This window comes from Rhyacophila brunnea, unplaced genomic scaffold (genome assembly GCF_057557595.1).
Source record: "Rhyacophila brunnea isolate RB1 unplaced genomic scaffold, BYU_Rbru_1.0 scaffold_12, whole genome shotgun sequence".
NCBI classification, from domain to species: Eukaryota; Metazoa; Arthropoda; class Insecta; order Trichoptera; family Rhyacophilidae; genus Rhyacophila; species Rhyacophila brunnea.
The window spans coordinates 35162334-35186021 of record NW_028232774.1 but is presented as its reverse complement, the minus strand read 5'-3'; the positions used below and the strand labels follow the sequence as shown (position 1 = coordinate 35186021).

Genomic DNA, 23688 nt, shown 5'->3' with positions numbered 1-23688 from the left:
TACTCATCTGCTCTGCATCCCTTCAAATTGTAGACACTGAATTTTAGAAATTAATGTTAATAAAAGTTCAATAAAAGTGAAAGAAAAACTGATTTTTATGTGGCCGGCGTCCGTCCGGCCATGTACAAAAAGTAGGTTAAGTTGAAAGATCCATCCAGTTGAGAAGTCAGGGTAAAAGTGAACGAGATCGATAAAGGTGCAACCCTCCTGTCCGCCAAAGTACAAGTAGGTATCAGCAACGGCCGCAGGGTGGGGGTTTGTGTGAAAGAGAATCGATCTTGCTTCCTCTTCTATCGGTGAGAATTTACCTACTCTCAAATTACGTGTAGGTACGTATCCACAACGTGACAACGTTCAAGATGCTGGAAACGTGAAAGGAAAAGGTATGAAGAGAAATGGCTTTAGTTATTATTTAAAGGATAATTGCTATTAGGTATTACTATTGTTTACAGTGGCGTACGATGACTTTTATTTGTAGGAATCCTGTTAAAAACACAATTATTATAGGTAGGTACCTACTATTTGGTACAGGGTTTATAACTGATGAAATCAACTTATAATAACATAGTGGGTATTATTATAATAGTAAAAATGCTTCCGGTCAACATTTTTGTCGATGAATTGAATAGTGAAACAGTACCAATTATTACAGGTACAGTAGTGAAACAAAATATAAAAACATCCATGGTCCATAAATCACATACATGTATCATTATCAGCTGGGGTCGATCCACTGGTGGATGAAGGCTTCTCCTAGTTCCTTCCTCGCTTCTCAGTCCATAGTTCCTCATTGTCACGTAATACACCGAACTTTATGAGTCCCTCTATCCAGATGGTATATCATTGCAGTCAGTTACTGCCCCCTTTGCCCGTGGACGACGGCATTAATTCGTTAAGCGGCTATCCACTCGCCTAGCAATCTGTCCAACCCATCGCCATTTCATCTGCTTATCAACCTTTATCACATAGCGTACTTTTGCCTGTCTCCTTATACATTGGAATATTGTGTGGTCTTTCCACGTCATGCCCAACATGCACCTCTTCATGACAGTTTTTGTTAGTTTTTGGATATCTCGTATATCAAGAGTACGTGTATCCTATATATATATATATATATGAGAGCACTGGTAACATAATATTTTGGTTGTAGGTACTCTACGCTTTAGGCAAAATGTGAGGCTACTTTTAAAGGGTGACCGGACAAAACAGAACAACCAGGGGAAAAATGAAACATAATTTTTTGTGGAATCTATTTAGGTTAGGTTAGATTATGTTATGTTAGATTAGGTAAGGTTAGGTTAGCTTAGGTTAGGTTGGGTCATTATTTGTACCTAGTCACCCAATCATTTTGAACATGTTATATTGATTAAGATGAGATCGCTCGCAAAGTCCCGTTTATTTGAGGCTTTCTAGCGATTAGGAATGCAGAAATTAGGTATATAATTTGATTTATTATGGCGTATTAAAAATCTATCAACATAATAGAGATAGGACAATTTCAATAGGTATAAAATATATATTTTTCCTGAAAGGTCATAGTTATATTTATCGTTGTTCTGTTTTGACGTGTTCTGTTTTGTCACTGTTCTGTTTTGTCATGGAACCCTTTTGAAGATACTACTCAGGCACCCAAATTAATCCCATGCCAATTTAGTTCTATCCGTACTTGACTAGTGATATTTTTAAATAATGATTTTCAAAAACTAACATAGATGGTACTGGACCCAGATTATATGAGTTTCAATCTGACATGTGTGAAATTTGGATTTTACACGTTTTTGTCTGAATTGGTTTTTTTTTTTTAAATTCAAATGATGCTTGGAATGTTTTTTTTTCCAAATATTATTCCCATTGTTAAATAAATACATATTGGGGTGACAAAATATGTATTATAACTAAAAACAAAAAATCATGCATTCAAGGGTGAAGAGATTTTTGTTTTTTACGAGATATATATGTTAGCCACTCATGCTCAGAAGAAATCCTTAAGACTCCTTTACTTGAGGTTGTATGGATACTATCCGTGGCTTTATCCAACTGACTTTCTCTTAGGCATGCTTACATACTGCAGTGGGCAATTTAGAAGAAATCTTTATTTAGCTACGTATTATTTTCGACTTATACGAGGCATAAATGAGAACTCTGCCATTCTGGGCAGTGTTGACCTGTGTCCCTGATAACTATCTTAGAAATAGAGACCATCAGTTGTTTATTCTCCCAAGGTTCAGAACCAGCCTGCCACTGGTAATGCCAATTGGGTGGGCGATAACTATGTTCAACGAAATTGCTTCGGGTGTTGATATATTCCACCTACGTGAGGATGAGTATAGGTGGACGTTTTTTTATAAATTATTAAAAAAGGGTATGCTTAACTCATCCGGTGTACTTCCTTGTACCTATCTAATTTATATTTTTTGTATTTACACATTACTACTGTTTAATAACATACTATCTATCAGCTATTATACTGATCTATCTCTTTTTTTATGTAATACTGTTTTATATTTCTTTGTTTCTAAATGTCATGTTGTGAACGTCTTAAACTTATAATTTGTAATGTCCACAATATGTTAAAAAATAAATTAATTTAAATTGAAAAATGAAAATGCTCAACCTATTTGGTTTAGATACTCTGACTCCAAACAGAATTAAAAAAAATATATATAATAAATGTATTTTCCAAATTCAGAATTTGGACTTGGGACCCGCTACATTATAAGCCAACACGTAAGCTGCATAGCCATCGTGGGCAAACTTTTAAATTAATCACTCTCATGTAAAGTTGCAAATTAATATAAGTGTAATAATTATGTCATTTTGATTTAGCATTCTCGAGACATTCACTAAATTTATATTCAATATCGTTAGGTTACCCATTCCAAACTACAAACACAATAATAATAATTATATTTTATTCGGATACGTCATAACCAAAAAGATTAATAATTAAAAACTTTGAAATTTATTCTTATTTTTAATGCGAAGTGTTGTGTTGAAATATTGAGAAAATGAATATTAGTATTCAGCTGGCAAACTTCGCTAAAAATTTCTTCCTTTCACTGAGGAAGTCTGAAATAATAGGAGTCATTTTATTTTGGCGTTGTTAAAATATGAAATAAATTCTGATAAATTTCTACGTGACTTTTGATTAAATCTTGGAAGAAATTCTTTAGCTTGTAAGTGAACTATTTTCATTTAAATATGCTTAGTTAAAATGGAAATAAAATTGGTCGCATTATTATTTAAAATATAAACAAGTGGATTGGATGAAGAGGGTTGGGGTTGTATTTGGGAGCAAAGGAAAGGGGGTTTTGTAGAACCTCAGAGTAATAATATAAAGAGAGTGGCTATTGTTCGGCAATTTTTGTTCAATTTGCATAAATTGCATGCAGAAATAAATTTAACAATGCTAATAAAATCATTAAAACTATATTTCTTTCCTCCGCACGCGCGCGGGCTCACATACGAACTCAGATACGGCGATACACTGACGGGCCTGCAGTACCGATCAAGCTCCCAGTTGCGTACCTCGCTTTCGTTTGAAAACGGTACTGCAGTATTTTACACATACGTTTATAATTGGATGTATCGGTGCACGGGCGAGCTTAATTCACGCTTAAATAATATTGATATTTTCATATAATATACATAAATTTATGTATATTATAATATTACATTTTTCTCAATTTGCTTAGGGGCGCTACAGTTCCGCAGTGCATATGGACGAGCCTCCACTGGATATAACTGACTTCGAAGATGAACAATGGCTCCTAAAGATGCTGTGAATTCATAATGTGCACTTGTATGCTACACAATATGGTAGTATTAAGGTTAGTTTTTCTTTACATATAGTTTTAATTCACTACTACTCGAGGTGTTGTTTATTTGAATGCCTTAATCACACAATCAAATTTTATTGTACTCTGAATTTAATAATGGATTGTACTGAGTGATGATCAGTTAAAGTTACTTTTTATTGTCTTATATGACACAAAGGTAGGAAAAAAGGTGACGATTACATTTACTGGCTAAAACAAATTGTGTAAATTAAATTGACCTAACTACTAGTAGACTATTACGATAAATTGATCAATGACGTCCTGTATCTGTACTTGCCGATTTCATTCACGTACTGCAATATCGACCAACCTTACTTCATAATGGATCTATATCGACTGTAGAAAGGAAAAAGGATGTAATCCACACAAATCAAATTTTACAGTAGGCACAAACACTTTTTTTTTATGGTTTTCTGTAAAATGCAAAATAGACGTTACGTTGAAATGCATGATAATTAATAATTTATACTTCTAATGTATTTCTAAGCTGATGTTAATTATTTAGTTTATTAAAGAGAACCCAACAAACATGATGGTTAAGTCGTTTTCTCCATTTCACTTTTTTTTTTAATGTCAGCTAAAATTTTATAATAAATCGGTATTTGCAGCTTACATCCTTTGGTGAATTTAGTCGTGCACATTATTTTTATCCAATTAAACCTATTTTGAAAAAACTGGGGGTTACGTCCTTTTTCCTTTCTACAATCGAATGTATACAATATAATATAATAGTTTTTTTTATATTTTAATTTAAATAAAACACAATAATAATGTGTAGTACCTACCAACTTCATCAGTGAGGGCGTAGATTCCCAAACTTATTTGGCAAACCGCCTATTTTCCATAAAAAAAAACTTCTCAACGCCCCACTGGAAATCTACATTCTTTAAACAGTAAATGAACATACAAAAATATACATTGACAAATTGACGTTTGTTTATGGAACTATTAAAATTAACATAACGCAGCACAATTAGTGATTAAATCAATAACCAGTAATAATATTATATTATACCTAAGTAAAGTGTCGACCATAAAGCAGACTCAGATTGCTGTACCTCACTACCTGTAGCCTCCCTTTTTAGTAATTTTAATACCTTGTACATTTTATTATTTCTGCTTGGCAATCAGTAATGGATAGATAATAAAAAAATGATATACCTATAAATTATTAAATTAATTAAATAAATTAAAAACTATTTAATAGTCTAAGCAATTTAGCGCATAGACTCCGAAGGACCTCTAAAGAACTCTCAAAAGTTATATTATTCGCATTCTTCCCCAATTTGTCACCGCTTTATAATGTGCTACCCCTAAATAATGATGTATTTGATGGGAATCAAGTAAAATTTTCAAAATACTTAATTATTTAGTAATGGGACACGTAAAACCTTAATTACTTATTCGCGGTGCTTTTGGTTTTCACGGAATCTGGTTGGAAATCATAGATATTATCTAAATTTTCCACATAGAGTCATGAAATTATCTGAAAAAAAAATACATCGCTCGCTTTTTTTCTAACAGTGTGGTATTGCAAAACGTGAAAAATGAAAAGGTTTTGCTGATATCAAAATATATATTTTTTTGCTTTTTAAATTAAATGCATTTTATGTGTTTATTTGTATAATAAGTAATCGCTATGAACGTAACTGTATATTACAGAACACATGAAACATGTACGAACAATTTTCCAAATTTTCTTCTAATTTATTTTTGCTTCCAGCGCCTCCTTATCTGTATTCATAGCTCCCCGATTACCTCTGAGGATACAACCGTCCTCCTGGATCGCTCCAGCGTCCCCTAGGGGGCGATAACTCCCACTTTGGGAAACACTGAGCTAGGGTATGTATACTGCCGGATGCCAGCCGTTGGTTATTTGCATTCCTCTCGGTTGCCAGTTATTCATTGTCTATATTACATAATGACAATGAATAACTAACGACTGAATGCAGCGCTCGAAATGGAAAATTTTCCGAACCGGAGCGTTCGATTTTACAAAAATATTAACATAGGTAGTTATCTAATATTATGTGTATTTTATAAAAATAAGCGTGTTAGATTTTTTTTGTTATAAGGCCTATCTAGCTCAGACAGTCAAATTAATTATTCCATGAGACGGAGCCAAAATTTTGGGTATTTTATGAATTGGAACGGCGCTCTGGTGAGTTCCGGTCCATTTCAAGCCCTGATAGCATGTCGATTGGAAATAATCAAATTGACTCCTGACTATTACAACATCACTCAGATTTTAACTCGCCATAGTGGATTCGCTGCCAAGTGTGGTGGAATATAACAGGATGCAACCCACATCCTCTGGGAATGTCCGAAAATGTGCTCCGAGAGGGAAGAGATGCTCAAGTCGGTCCAACCGCTATTGGGCCCATAGGACCTTCCGACCTGGTTACCACAAAGGCCAATTATTATAATGCTTTAATGAAATTTGCGGCGTCTTATTATTACGGTCGTGAAGATGTCTTTACATAATTTTGTATGTCTGTATTGCATTAACTTTGTTTTCATATTACCTATATTATTATGTATCATTAAATTCATTTATTTTTGTATGTTAGTTTTCCGTGCTTTTCTTTTCCCTGGCACATTTTATTAAATTATGTCAACTCAGTAATCTCAGTCAATGCTCACTTAACAGTATTGTGACCTCAGTCTTGGAGATCTGCTCCTGAGACATTACCGGGCATAAAAACTGCTAGTGCTTCACATACAAACTTTGTGATACGCTCGATTAAAACTGAGTGTGGTGCTGGGCGGGTTGGTTTGGAGCAGTCGTTGTTTATGTATACTTCAAATGCCTAGTTAGCTTGGATCAATGATACTTTCAGTATATTTTTTTATGATTTTTTAAAATGAATAATATACTTATATATTTCTGAAATTGTTTCAAATTTTATTATAATATGTTCAAATTGTAATGGATTTAAGTTTTGTACTATTCTATTTGAGTCATTTTTTGCGACCCGGGTTTCGCCTTTTGGCATCTTCAGGAACTAAGTACACTCACCAATAGGTAAATAGACAGTGAAAACGAATATAATTAATTCTAACTTATATAATAAATTAGTACAATAAAGTAGGTAAAAGCTTTATCACATACCTGTTAAGGCTCCCGGTGTTTGTATCAACGGTGTTTGTAAAAAAAACCCTATCACTAATAGCAGTAATAACACAATCAATAGGCGTATACATCGTCAAATCCACAGAACAAATAATAAATAGAATACCGATAGGCTATATTCAAAGGGCGGCATGTTGATGTAGGCTTTTGAACGTGTAAGTGTCCTACGAAAATGAAGCACGCATTATGCAATAGTGTGTGTAATACACCAACATTAAGTGAGCGTAAATGCATAAACCGAGAGCAGTTTTCAGTATTCGACGTAAAACGTATTCTTGACACGTGTGTAAGTTTAACACGGATTTTTCCTTACTCGAGTCGGTTACCTGCTATCGCCTTACCCGTTATGTATTTCAGTTCCCATTATTCCCTGCGTAATACCATCATCATTTTCTTTTCTACTCTGTCCAAAAAAAAAGTGTATTGCATATATTATTCTAAATAATTGTAATTACATATTAGTAAATAAATAAATAAACATAAAAAAGCCTTTTTATTCCTTACAAACAAAAGTAAATGACAGTTAAATGACTATATCTAATGAATATATATATAACTTATTAATATATCTATTATGTATAATATATATCTATCTATGGTTGATTATCTACTTATTTTCTTGTTTATATAATATCTATTATTATTTTTTTATATAATACATAATATATGTATGTATAATAAACATATTAGTAATACTTGCCAAATTGCCAGAATGACTCTAATCTAAAACCTTCCAATATTTCACATATGTTCCCTTGTCAAACCCTAATAATAGATTAATGACTGAAATGGACTAGTACAAAACTTATATCTATTAGAATTTAAATACAAATTCCATCAAGTACCTATATTACGTTAAATTAACATTTTTTTTATTTTAAAATCTTGTGTAAATATATATTGATACAGGATTTGATTTTTAATTTAGTATAAGCAATACCAACATAAAATAATGAATTATAAAAGCAAGTATCTCGTAAAATCATTAATTTTGATAAAAAGGTCTTTACAACAATGAGAGTTGCCTAGATCACTAATAATATTCACCCATAAATTGTAAGACAAAGTTAAATATTAATAAATTGTCGCTTGAAATAAGCCATCGGCTATTGCTTCTTGAATATTTTAGGCGCGTATTATTTTATTATATTATTATTATTTGAACTGTCGCTTGAGAAAAGGTCTATGAGGTACTAACCTGTAAAAGCAGTAAATATTTAAAATATTAATCATTTCAGAAAGAGGCACCGGGGAGGTCATAAGTGTGTCCCAGGGCACCTCTTAAAACGATTGCTAAAATATTTTAGTTTATCACTTTGTCGTTCTTATACAGTGTACACGGTGCCTAATATAATTTTATCTTAGGATTCATAAACAAATAAAGCGACAATGCTCTCATTTCTTCCACATAGAAAACGTTATTGAAACGTAAGAAACTAAGTTTTATACTCGTTATCATAATATAATAAACTAGATAGTTATGTTTAACGTGTCAAAAGATTACGTTAAGTTAAAATATTGTAGAGATTTAATAAAAATGGTATGTAGTTATATATTTTAAAATTAAATTACGATGTTAGCTCCTGTGACACCCACAATGGCCGTGCGGCTTAAGCGTCGGCCTATAGCCCTATAGCGTCGTGGGTCCCAGGTTTGACAAGTACACATTTTTTTTTTAATTTGTGTATGAGTCAGTGTATGGACCTAATAGATTGAGCAGGCGGCTGATATCCATTTCTCGTAAAAACAAAATCTGTTAATACAAACCTCCACACTGAGGAGGCCCATAATGATCTTAATAGGATCGGACATGGTAGGAAATGAATGTTAGCTCCTAATCGGACCATATGGGTCTTTACAGTATCATATTAACAGATTTTTTACGAATAACATTTGTTAACCATTTGCAAAACTCATTTGGTTCTTGTACAGAATCAAATAGGTACACATTGAAAATGGTAAGATTAGTAATGTATGATGCCAATCTACTCCCATCTTAAAAGCGACAGTTTTATTTCGAAACATGAGTAATAACCTAACCTTACTGTAAGGTATAAAGCCCACCAAAGCGGGCGAGCGGGCCGCAGTCGGCATGAGAAGTGTATATACATAACCATAATCACACGCCTCTTGCCGCGCATTACCTCTCACCTATGTAAAAAGCGGCGCCGATCACATTTCGCCTCGTGTTTCTTTGCAAAACTATAAAATTTAGTAATTTATTTGTCTGCTCTAAATTCATTTTCACAATGATGTCATTGTGCTAGCATAGTAAGTTATTATTTGCAATAACAATAAGCGATGTAAGCGCACGGTGTGGAATAAATTATAATATGTATACGAAATAAGCGCGCGCCTGTACGGCGACGCTCCCGCCACCGAGTAAATTAGAGACCGTCGCGCCCCTTTCGCTGGTCACATCCAATGGGCCCTGACGTATTTGAATACATGGTATTTTCGTTTTATTATCATGCTATGACGTCAAAGGACGCTGCGCTCAATTCTGTGTGCGTTGAAATATAAAGGGCGCGAGGCATTATATTCGTCATACACTGTGTACGTTCTATTGTATTCCCGGTGATTCACCGCCCGAATTGCAAAAATGAGCTAGTGCCCCGCTCGCCCGCTTTGGTGGGCTTTTTGCCTAACGTTTATAATAATTATTGAACTCTAGAGCGGATGTCATTAATTAAACTTTCAGTATAATTTTCAAGTGCTCAAATACCTGTGGTGATAATAACAGTGCCGAATACTCCATACTAGGCGATTATTTAAAGCCTACCTTCCGAAGAAAAGTAATTTTTAATTGCATACTGACGTATTTAAATATACACCTATATTCTAATTTAATTTGCCAACGACATCTATTGTATATGGAGGACTAGGAAACTGACCTACGACGGAGACACTATTTACGTTTGCGTCATTTATTTTCCACCAGCAAGTGACTTGGAGGTGTATAAGTGTTTTATTGAGAGTATGCTATCTAATATCAACTTAATTGGAGATAGAAAGATTATTGTAATGGGAGATTTTAATCTAAACTCAGCGCGTAGTGGTAAAAGAGTCAGCGATGACCTTGAATTTCTATCTTCTGTTTTTAGATTTTCTCAGTACAATGATGTCTCTAACTCTAGCAATGGACTTTTGGATAGGGTATTTAGCAATATCGACTTATCGCTTTCACGATGCATGTCTCCTCTTATACGCGAAGATGTGTATCATCCAACTTTAGTTTTTCTGCTCAGTCCGCTTCAGACTCCAATTCCCTCTTACAAAACCAACCAATTTGGCGGGTGGAGGTTTGAAGGCGGAAACTTCAAGCTACTTTACTCATTGATGAGTGAAGTGGACTGGAGTGAGTTGCTCGAGATTTGTGATGTGAATGAGGCGGTACAATGTTTTTACAATATTGTGTATAATATTTTTGATCAATGTTTTTCGAGGAAGTCGCCATGTCGTGGTGGAAGGCGATACCCGAGGTGGTTTTCTCGGGAGATTATTGGGGACATTAAGGTCAAGCATAACTATGATACAGCATGGAAGGCTGGGCATGATCAGACTGACTATATCATGTTTAGCATCTATCGTTTGAAAGTGAGACAAGCTGTTCGACGGGCCTATCGAACATATATGGAAACGGTAGGAGATTCCATTCGCGAAAATCCTAAATTGTTTTGGAATTACGTAAAATCGTTAAGAAGAGATGGTGGGTTTACTGATAGGATGAGTTGGAAGGGCGAAGAGGTGACCGGACATGGACTGGCAGAAGCATTTGCTGGTCATTTCAAGTCTGTCTACGCAAGTAGTATTCCAAATCTGGATGTTGCCTCAACGTCAGGAAAACCGTCATGTGGTGCCCAATCCGTCGATATTTTTTCAATTAATGAGGGCGATGTACTTCAGTTTATTAAAAAACCAAAGAATACTCGCTCTTTGGGACCTGATTATGTTCCTACATTTTTTTTAAAGGGTTGTATTGACTTCGTTAAAGGCCCGCTTTCATATATATTTAATCTCGCAATGGAGACAGGTATCTTCCCGGAAACGTGGAAGATGTCGAAGGTTACTCCAATCCATAAGAGTGGTACAGAGTCATCAGTGGAGAATTACAGGCCGGTAGCTGTTTTCTCTGCACCAGCAAAAGTTCTTGAGATGATCATGCACAACATGATTTCTCCAAAAATTGAGTCATTTATAATAAATGAACAGCATGGATTTAGAGCAGGCCGATCAACGGAAACTAACCTGATGGTATTTACCGATTATGTGTCATCGGCACTGGATAGAGGCCACCAGGTTGACTGTTCTTACAATGGCTTCTCGAAAGCATTTGACAAGGTCGATCATGACATCCTGATGGAAAAACTCCAACTTATTGGATTGTCGGATCGATTTTTGAAACTATTCGGGAGTTATTTTAGGAACCGTCAACAATGCGTATCGTACGGCCTTTATCAGTCACAGACCTTTTACACATTTTCTGGTGTCCCCCAGGGCTCAAACTTAGGGCCGCTGCTGTTCACGATTTTTATAAATGACATAGCATTGGTAATAAAAAATGCTATGTTTTTGTTGTTCGCTGATGACTTGAAACTCTTTTTGGAAGTTGTCACCTTGGACGATTGTCGTCAGCTCCAACTTGATATAGATAATGTATTAAATTGGGGCAGGCGTAACAAACTAGAATTCAATATTGATAAATGCAATCTTTTATCGTTTACCAGAGCCTCAAAAGTGTTGTTTTTCCAATACTCGATGCATGGCAGAGTTCTGTCACGAATATCATCTGTATGGGATCTTGGCATTACGTTTGAGAGTAAACTGACATTTATTAGCCATATAGTTACCATTTGTAACAAAGCGCTTAAAATGTTGGGCTTCGTCATGCGTACTTTCCGGGTTTTTTCAGATGTTACGGTATTAAAACTTTTATTTAATTCTTTAGTTCGAAGCAGACTTGAGAGTGGGTCTATTGTTTGGGCACCGCACCAGTTGAAGTATGACCTTATGGTGGGGAGGGGACAGAAGAAATTCTTGAGACTCCTTTACTTGAGGTTGTATGGATACTATCCGTGGCTTTATCCAACTGACTTTCTCTTAGGCATGCTTACATACTGCAGTCTGCAATTTAGAAGAAATCTTTATTTAGCTACGTATTTTTTTCGACTTATACAAGGTATAAATGAGAACTCTGCCATTCTGGGCAGTGTTGACCTATGTGTCCCTGATAACTATCTTAGAAATAGAGACCACCAGTTGTTTATTCTCCCAAGGTGCAGAACCAACCTGCCACTGGTAATGCCAATTGGGAGAGTGATAACTATGTTCAACGAAATTGCTTCGGGTGTTGATATATTCCACCTACGTGAGAATGAGTTTAGGTGGATGTTGTTTTATAAATTCTTAAAATAGGGTCTGCTTAACTCATCCGGTGTACTTCCTTGTACCTATTTAATTTATATTTTTTGTATTTACACATTACTACTGTTTAATAACATACTGATCTATCTCTTTTTTTATGTAATACTGTTTTATATTTCTTTGTTTCTAAATGTCATGTTGTGAACGTCTTAAACTTATAATTTGTAATGTCCACAATATGTTTAAAAAAAATGAATTGAAATGAATTAAATGAATTGAATGTATTATAGATAAACACAGATTACAGCACGATTTGTTAATGGTTAAAAAAATATGGCACAGCGCGCCATCTGTTTATAACGTAGTTATCGAATTATTCGCTGGGAATGCTAATATTTTTTTTTGTATGGAGTTATTTCACGTGACCCTCAGCATGTCTATCGCAATGTATGCAAAATGATAGGCTCTAATGTCTAATACGTAAGCTTAAAATTTTTGCATATAATATTATTGTCTATGACTGCAGCTTTGTCCGAAATAATTTAAAATTTAAAAGAATCTATGGCATTCAATCACATATAATAAATATAATTTTTACTTTTATATAACGATTTTTGATGTGTATAAATGTTTAGGATAATACATAATTTAAACTCATCGCTCAATTTTATGTCATCAGTAGGCTATTGAATTGCATCGAATTAGTGTGTAGTTATAGTGTGGACTAGGGAATCCAATCCCGAGCCAAAATTCTGATCTCGGGATTTCGAGATTACAATTTGACAATCCAGGGATTGGAATTTTTTTCGATTGTTAATATAAAATTTTTATATTTACAAATAACATTGATAACATCGGTCAAAAATAAATCTAGTATAATTTATACTATTTAAGACGTTTATTGTTAATATTCTATACGTTCAATCTTGGAAGTACATAAGTTTAAAAGAGTAAATAATATTGTAAATAAAAAATGATAAAAAAATCAATCCCGAGAGTTTCGGAATTATGTTTATCAATCCCAGGATTCATAGGTATCGAAAATAGCTCGAGATCCCGGGATTAGAATCCCTAGTGTGGACCTATTCATTAGTAGTAATATCGTGATATCTTCTTATTTCCCATAAGTATACCTGACAGGTGTGTTCTTTTTCTCCAATCTACATAGTCTACCTCTTTCCAAAAATCACCCTACGCTACTGGGTGATACTGAGTACTTTCATTGTCATTTCAGATCTTACGATATTTTAATCGTCTTTTTAATTCAAATTGTTCGCAGTAAGCTAGAGTTTGTATAGTTTTTATATATCTATATAGTGATTTCTGTATGTAGGTATTATGATATTTCTTGAATTTATGCATCCACATAATTCATACACATAGTATATAATAACATATATATAATTTCAGATAATATAATAATTCGATTATTATTATTTTCTGATGGCACTGTAGAGAATTAAAATTGCCCGTTTTTAACTTGAGATAAATAATTACCATTGAGTGTAGCAATGTTATAAAAATGTCTCTGACTGTTATACTTGCGAGTGGAATGTCAGAAAAAATGCAAGACATTTATTTTATGTATACTTAAAGTAATTTTATTACTGTTGTAACAAGGTATCAAAAAAATTAATTACCAACCAAAATAATAATATAACTGGATTCCTTCGTCCTAGAAGGCCGCTAAATGCTATCTACAAAGTGTATACGCAAGAGCTACGGGATGCTGGTATGAGGAACGATGCAAGAAGACTGGCTAGTGACATGGATTCTTGGGGGCGCCACGTGGTGTCCACATGCTCCAACTAAGGGTAAGATAATAAATGATGAAGAAGAAGAAAATAATATTTAATACCACTACAAGTGTGCAACTAAACCATTATATTCTCACAAATAGTAAATATATAAAAACCCAAGTGATAAAGATGTTTTTTTTTATTAATTGATATAGAATTTGCGTAATAGAATAATAATTATATGTTAATATACCTGATAGGTACTCTAAAATCTAGTATGATAATAATTAAATTCAACATTTTTAGTGTACTACAGTTATTCATTTTGGTTACCTATAGATAGTCTTGATAATTGAACATTATATAATTTAGAAAAACACTAACTGAGAGAGTATATCACAACCAATAGAAAAAACTTTTTTGAAAAAAGTAAGCCAACCGGTCGGGAATCGAACCGGCATCTGCAACGGGTAAACGCCCCAAACTCGTCGCATTCAGCCATTATGCTACGGAAGACATACTAATGACGACAAATATTTAAGCTATTGGCTATTAAATACCTACCACTCAGCGCTCTTCGAAATCATGTTACTTCGGCAATCGATTTTTGTTTATTAAATCAAAGTAGGTAGTTATTTTACTATTACAACGATTACTAACCGACGTCTAGGAATTTCTTTTTATTCAAACGAATAATTCACAAGATTTAAGAATATATCATTCTGATTATTGAACATTATATAATTTAGAAAAACACTAACTGAGAGAGTATAAAATAACTACCTACTTTGATTTAATAAACAAAAATCGATTGCCGAAGTATTACTGAAGTAAAGTAACAGTAAATTACTGGATAACTGTATTGTAAACTTTGTTCGTAAATTTACCTGTGCTTTTTTATTTTTTCGGTCTCTGGTAACCTGCTTAATTTTTACAATGTTTTTCTTAGCTCGTATTCTTATTTGTCCGGTGGTTGTTTGTCCGGTACAAATCATGCAATCGATTTTTAACTAACTTCCCGACTAGCTAGTCATTTGAAACTTTTAGATTATATCAGAACACGATGCCAATGCATTTTTTTAATACTTTTAGCCATCTTTAAGTAGAATTGATTTCATTTTCAGTTAGTTCTGTTTTGTATGACAAGTTATTTCGGAAGAATTCCGTAAAAAGTAAAACAATTATTGGTTGCTAAGTGGGTCCTAGCAACTAAATTATTAATATTAATATATACGTGCGTTACTATGGAAATCAATATGACATTTCAGTATTATTTCTATCAAGTACAATTTTTTTTGATCGTTTAAGCTAGTCAAGTCAAGTTTATATGATTCAACAGAAAATTTTAAAACGTTGTATATAAAAAGTTCTTTTTATCTTGTTATTATTTGTATTATGTAATTGCCTTTTTTATTTTTCTTCTTCCACTTTAACTTTCGGGCCGCACAAAATTGTCTTTTTGCTAATTACTTTTCAAATGCAAATTAACACGTTAATTACAAAATTAATTAAAAGGGCCCGTAAGCATTGTGTTAATAATTTTTTAATTAATTAATATTGTATTTTGTGTCCCCCTATTAGTAGGATATTCAATTATTCATTTATTTTATTTCATATCGTAGTTTTGAGTAATGGCTGATCAAAGTTTTGACTCACCTACACTAACTTGTAGAAAAATGACAAAAACATCGGCCCTACAAGGACAACTAGTAATTATTTCGAGTTGTAATTTTGTGGAACTGAAGACGAACGATATACGAATATAATGGCTAACTAACTAAACACTTTTTTTAAATTATTAATAACCATGTCCTTGCTTTTTCGTACAAGGTGGTTGTTAGTAATTTTGGATAATCACAAACACCCAGGCTTTGAGGAAAACACATAAATATTGTGTCCTCATGGGGAATCGAACCCAGAACTCTCGGGCGGAAGGCCAGCGCCTTACCCACTCACCACGAGAGCCGCCTAACTCAACACTTTTGACTTATCGTACTATGAAACTGATTCATCGATATGTTCATCAACATTGTATGCATCTGTGATTGTTCCTCGTTAAACATTAAATAATCAATAAACCTGTCGACAAGAATAACAAATTTTGTATAATTTAATAAGTAAAAATCAAAATATATAGGTAGATACTTATTTTATAATATTTTTTTCGTAGAACATTATTATATTATGATAGTAAAGGTGCCAATTTCCTCAATATAATATAACATATAAGTATAATTCTTGAGTATAGGTCCATTATCTGGAGTCCTTATGATTTTTTCTATAAGCTTGTTTTAGAGCGTGCTCAGAAGAGTTTTCTTCGACATCTTTATTATAATGTATAATTATAATTATTTTCCTTTTGACAGTTTCTCAAACGACTATTTTCCGACAAACTTTCTTCAAGCCCCGATCCCGATATTCTGGAAATTTTGAATTTGTATGCACCCGTCAATTATGCGTGGTCGCAGGATCGCAAAGCTGTTTTCTTGTATGTCAGGCTCACCAGTCACCAATAGCGAAAGCTGTGCGGCTGGTCAATGCACTTCCTAGAGTTGTGTATTTTGTTTTTAAAAATCTATTTTTACAACGTTTTTCTTAGCTCGTATTCTTATTTATTTTGTCCGGTGGTTCTTTGTCAGGTACAAATCTTGCAATCATTTTTTAACTAACTTCCCAACTAGTTAGACATTTGAAAGTTTTAGAATATATCAGAACACGATGCCAATGCATTTTTTTAATACTTTTAGCCATCTTTAAGTAGAATTGAATTCATTTTCAGTTAATTCTGTTTTCTATGAAAAGTTATTTCGACACCATTATTGGTTGCTAGGGGTCTGGGGTCCTAGCAACTAAATTATAAATACATACGTGCGTTACTATGGAAATCAATATGACATGTCAAGTAGAAATTTTTTTGATCGTTTAAGCTAGTCAAGTCAAGTTTATATGGTTCAACAGAAAATTCAAAAACGTTGTGTATAAAAGTTCTTTTATCTTGTAATTATTATTGTTTAATTTGTATTTTTTTGAATTATTGTTGTTTTTCTTTCCTATAAAATTATTTGTTGCTTTGTTTTTTTCTTGACTAAGTTGATTTACCTGTACTTTTTATTGTTGTGAATATCTTAAATTAATAATTTGTTATGTGCTCAATGTGTCTTTTTTAAATAAATAAATAAATACATATTATAATATGCTCCGGATAAAAAATATTGAAAAACAACATTAATTACATATGTGGAGTGACTTTACGTGTTTTTACATGTTTCATCCAATACACATTTTTTAATACAATCGGTAAGTATCACATTTTTTTGCATGACTGCATTTATTTATCATACAGATGCCAATTTTCGTCAAAATTTTCCACACTTGAACGAATAATATTTTCCCATATGTCAAAATAAACCACGAATGACATTTGTATAATAATTTGGTTAATCAAAACAGTATTATTTTTATCGATTGACGTAATATAATTAGGCACTGTCACTGGACGAAATAATCCAACTTTTATAATATTATTTTCTATACTTAAGTAGGATATGATTTATTAATATAGAGTTAGGTGACAGGCATTTGACAAATCGGTTCGGATTATTATTATACAACCCACGTATCTCGTGGACGATAAGCATAGACAAAATTATTATTATTATGTCCAGACTAAACGAAAGTTGCTGAAAACTAAGTTTTTCACTTATTTATTAGCGATTGCTTACGATTTAGTCCGCGTGAAATATGGAAAGAAAAAAATAGGCAGATATAAGTGGCGAAGGGTGGAGGTAGGCTGTTAAGATCAGACTTAAATAGTGCACGCTAAACTTTGTCAGTCAAACGTATTAACTTTATTTAACTAAGACTACAATGTGTAGATAGTGTAAAATTCAATTAAACCCTGCTTAATTTAAGACATAGTAGATAATAGTAAAAAATCTGTTAAAGCAGGGCATAATGATTTTATCTATTTATCTAGAATCTTAATAGCCCACTTCCATCCCTCGCCACTGGTCACTCACTCACTCAAGTATACACAGTAAAGAAATAATTTGATTTGCATTATTAATTGATCGATTTCTAGGCGCGTGCTTCTTAATCATTTCACTTCAAATGCGTTTTCTTTTGAGAAATCGAAAATCAAGATTAAAGTCTATCAAAAGTCTACTAAATTGCTTAGGGTGATTTATTTACCTACCAGAGCCACCTAGCGGAAAAATACGAAGCTTAATATTTGGGACATTTTTTTGATTATTTACAATATTTCAACTGTATTAATTAATAAATATATATCTGAAAACACTATAAAGAAAAATATTTTTTATTTTAAGTCAATGATAAACTAACAATTTAAAAAAAAGTGTTATAAATTATTAATACATATTATTTTATAGTCATATTTATTATTAAAATTTAGTTTATTAAGTTTTATTTATTTTAATGAAGAGATTTTTGACCAATTCATAGTTTTGATATTTTTTATATTTATTTAAAAAAAAAAAACCTCAATTTTTGTAAAAATATAAATGTGTATAACTTGACATCGTTTTTATTTGTATCGTTTTCAGATATTTATTAATTAATATGGTTTAAATTGTACATTATCAAAAAAGTGTCTCAAATTGCAAGCTTGGTATTTTTCCGTTAGGTGCCTCTGGTAGGTAGAGGTATCGCCTTGAGCAAGTGTCATCAAGCGATTTTCTTGTGTATATTTATTGCCCTCGTAAGTGGCATTACTAATGGTAAGTTAGCCCATGACATTGGGAGAACAAAATATCACGTAATGCTCATGCGTAAAGTCACGCAGAATCTAGTGTTGTATTTCTAAATCTTTTTTGACTTGTGCCCCATTTTGATTCTCACTATAATAGTAAATAAAAAATAAACACAGATTATTTAAAAAGATCTCGTGCATATTATACACACCAGAAAAAAACATTTTGCAGAAATTACGTCAGTTAATAGGTAATAAAGGAATTAATTGATACCTACCTCAATATAATATACTAAAACCGATAGCCAACATTATAACGCAATTCGATAAGCATTTCATGTAACAACTACTAGTTTAAATCGTCATAGTTCAGTAGGATGCCTGTAGCTTAATTGGAATAGCATACTGGCGCAAATCCGGTAGATACAGGTTCAAGTCCCGAGGGTGTCGTATTTTTTTCTACAAAATGATTTTTATAACGTTTTTATTAGGTCGTATTCTTATTTTTCCGGCGGTTTTTTATCCGGTAAAAATCTTGCAATCGATTTTTAACTATCTTCCCGACTATAAATTTGAAACTTTTAGAAGATATCAGAACATGATGCCAATGCATTTTTTAATACTTTTTGCCATCTTTAAGTAGAGTATTTTTGCCATCATTTTTAGTTAATTCTGTTTTGTATGAAAAGTTATTTCGACACCATTATTGGTTGCTAGGGGTCTGGAGCCTAGCAACTAAATTATTAATATATACGTGCGTTACTATGGAAATCAATATGATATGTGAAGTACAATTTTTTTGATCGTTTAGCTAGTCAAGTCAAGTTTATATGGTTTAACAGAAAATTTAAAAACGTTGTAAGTATATAAAAAGTTTTTTTTATCTTGTAATTATTTTATATAAAAATAAATAAGAAAAAGTACGGCAAAAAGCTCAGAGTATTAATAATTATCCTGCTGATTATTAAGCTTTCACGTTATAATATATAATGTAAGTTGACCTATTTAATATGGTAAAGGGAGAACCCATGGCGTTATAGCAGATCTAAATAAACGTCACTCTCCTAATTGCATGCCGGGCTAAATATTAAATGACATTACGACAAAATAAATATACTTTGTCAGACGTAAACGCGAACTTTTACGTCTTGTAATTCGTAATTACTTAATGCTATTGTGAATAATTAAACGAATGGAATTACGCACGGCGCTCCGTAAAAAGTTCAAACTTTTTGAAACATTTTGGCCTGTAAAGTCTGGTCGACACCGTGAAGTTTATTGCGGCGATTTTGTTTGACTTGTATTTTCTCTTTGTTATTGACGATTGAAGGTTTACAGCCATACGTAAAAGTTTATTGATTCGCGAATTGCTGATAAAGCGAACTTATTACTTTAAAAATAACTTAAAAATATGACAACATCAGCGATTGTATCAGATTATTATAAATTGAATTCTACCTCGTAAACGACAGATCGATAAAAAGCAATAACTATAAAACTGAAGTTTAATATTAAAATAATTTAAATAAGTAATACAGAGAAATGTGCTACGTTGGATATTTGGACCACAACTAAGAGCATGTCCACATGGCGCGTTTTTACGTGCGAGTGACAAATCGCGCGTTCTCCAGGTACATGTGACCCAATTCAGCTGTCCACAAGCGCTCGCGCGGAATGCGCCGGTCAATCGCCAGACTCTCGACCTCGCGCGTGTTGTGCTCGAGTCGAGGTACTATGCCGCCAATTATTGCGCTCAGTAACAACGCGATCGCCAACGTGCGCGGAAGTGATTCGTTGGCTAGTTTTAAAATATACATTTTTTTTCAAAATTGAGCGTGACTACTTCGATACAGAATTATTTATTGATGAAATGGAAATAAAGGAAGGCTATATGGGACACGGAATCTTTTGACTATTCTAATAGAAATGTAAAACGCACAAGCTGGGAAGAACTCGTAGAAATATTTTGTAAACCTGGTGATTCGTAAGAACAAAAAAAATTCTAGGTAAGTGAAAAACTTTATTTAGAAAAATTGATGTTTCATAATATTATGATAACTGTTCATAAATTTACACCTTTATCGTTTCAGGATTTTCAGATGTTTGTTAAAAATACACTTAAAGTGTGAATTGACTCCAACTGTCACCTAACTCTTCAGGTGCTCGACCATATGACTTATAGAAACTGGTAATGATTGACAGTATATGCTGTAAAAGAGGAAGAAGAAGAATACCCATATGTTAGATTGATCAAATCAAGATTGTGACAAAGTGAGTATCTACAGTTACATCTGATTGAAAAATGTGTAAGTAAGGAATATTAACTAGATACCTACTACTTATGAAGACCACGTTCCTAAGTAATTCCGAATGTTGTTGTTTCTTTTCTGTAATAATAATTTCACGAGTTCATTTATCTACGCAAAAAATCGTGAATATTTGCGCAAATCTATTTTTGCTCCGCGTAAATGAAGTTATGACGTTTTTTAGAAACACAAAAAATATTATTTTGATACTTTTAATATTTTGTTTTTTCAATAAAGAATGTCTTAAGCTGTGTGTGTTCTTCGTCATTGAATACAATATAATCGTAGATAAAAAGGTGTACAATTTTTTTATCGCACCAATACTTATTAACATACTTGCTTCTAGGCGGCTCTCGTGGTGCAGTGGGTAAGGCGCTGGCCTTCCACCCGAGAGTTCTGGGTTCGATTTCCGGTCATGACAAAAACATTTATGTGTTTTTCTCAAAGCCTGGGTGTTTGTGATTGTTCAAAATTACTAACAACCACCTTTTACGAAAAAGCAAGGACATGGTTATTAATAATTAAAAAAAAAAAACCTACTAACTTCTTCGAGCTTTAGAAATAAACTTCATACGATACAAATAGCCTTTAAGCACACCTTCAGAATTACGCAGAGTGTCATAGTGCCGTAAACTTTAACACCGCATACCCACTTTAATACCCCGACAACTTACAAGTTACTCGTCGCCCGCTGAATACACCATAGGTACAGTTTGCTGAAAATAACGACCGGAGCAGTTACATTTTAGAAGGATTGGAATATTACTTAAAACCCATGTAAATATTTTATAAAATATTTACCCTTAATACATTCACTGCTGAGCTACTAATTATCTCTTAATTACCTCAATTGGATAACATGCTAATGACCTCTAATGGCCTTAGGCCAGGCGCGATCAGCGCACTGAACGAGTCAACTACTACTATGCTACAAAAGCGGTCTACGCACTGCATGTCGAATATGGAAGGACGTGCGAGGCGATGGACTAAAGGAAATGGCTAACTTGTTCTTACCATCATATGTTCCAGGGTGAAACAGTGAAGAATAATTCGTCGATGTATATTAAATACCTCATAACGTCGGTGTTTTGTGAAAAGGGCTAATCAGCCATTTAGGCGAAATCGAGATTTTAATAAAAAAAAAAATAATATGTATCTACCTCACTAGCTTTGTTATGTAAAAACGGCGAATTTTTATCTCCACAGGAAAGTACTTACAAACGTATTACGAATAAAAAACGAATGTGACATATTATGCTTTTAAAATATCATATTATAATGCCTATTATAAAGACAGTATTCTTTCTTAATTAATTAATTAACAAATAAATGTCGAAAGTTGAAAATACTTCACCTGTAAAATAGCATTTTGGTTGATTCGCCCTTTTTACAAAACGCCGACGAGTGTGGGTGGCGTCATATTGTGAGATACTTAAGGGCGTGTTTTTTTGAAATACGCCATTTCTTTTAACATCCGCAGTGTGAAGCAAATGATGTTAACGCGCGTGTTTGTACCTAACCGTTTTTTTTAACGGTACATTTTCAAACACGCGCGTTAACATCATATTACTCCCTACTTCAATTTTAGTTTGTCAATTTATGGCTATGGCCGTATGTTGTAGCTTAACCACTGGGGAATGCCAAAAGAAATGGCGTATTTCAAAAAAACACAACCTTATTCTTAGGTCAATAATTATTATAAAGCAATCATTATTCGTAAGATGTTTATCACACTTGAATGGTCAAAGACATAGCTTATAATAAATATCTTTAGAATCATCTTCAAATGTGTTAATCTTGCCGATTTTTTGAATAATAAAATGCCTAATTCTTGTCAAATTTGGGATCACAGAGATTATCAATATATTTTTTATCGTAAATATTTCACTATAATAATGTCAAGATAAATTATACTAATAGTTTTATAAATGCGTTTAAAAATTAGTAAATGTAAAAAATCTTAACACCACTGCACATGCCTATATTCGAAAACATTATAGCGAGAGGTTTAAAAGATTACTATTTTATGTAATAAAAATACTTTATGCAGTCATCAAATGTTTAAAATAAATATAAAGGATAATAAGGCTTCAAAATTATATAAATAGATTATCTACAACGTTTAAGGAATGTCCAGGATCATGCTTTAAAAATGCAATAAAAGCTCCATTCTGACCTACGCTGAGCATGTCCCCCCTTAATAAAAAATAATCGTTAATGATTTATCATTTTTTGTAGATTCTATTTTATTGTTTAATTTGTATTTTTTTATTGTTATTATTGTTTTTTTATTTTATTTCTTTTGTATAAAACAATTTTTTGCTTTTTTTCCCTCTACCTTGTTTTTTCTCTAACTGATTACTTGTACTTTTTATTCTAAATGTCATGTTGTGAACGTCCTGAATTAATAATTTGTTATGTACTCAACGTGTCATTTTTAAATAAATAAAAAAGCAAATAAAATTATTTCATAGGAAAATCGTAGCCTTTTCCATGTATAAATCACTTAGGATTAATTCTATACGCACCGTGTTGTATACATTGAATCATATTGTGTAAGCATGCCGTGTTCACATAAGATTATTTTAATACTGAT

The 23688-nt window shown here is 32.8% G+C and overlaps 1 protein-coding gene across 1 annotated transcript in view; it reads left to right on the top strand.

The window, feature by feature from the left end:
* The window catches only part of Pgi (glucose-6-phosphate isomerase), a 565311-nt gene that overhangs the window by 204010 nt on the left and 337613 nt on the right, over positions 1-23688 (top strand). The window lies entirely within an intron of this gene.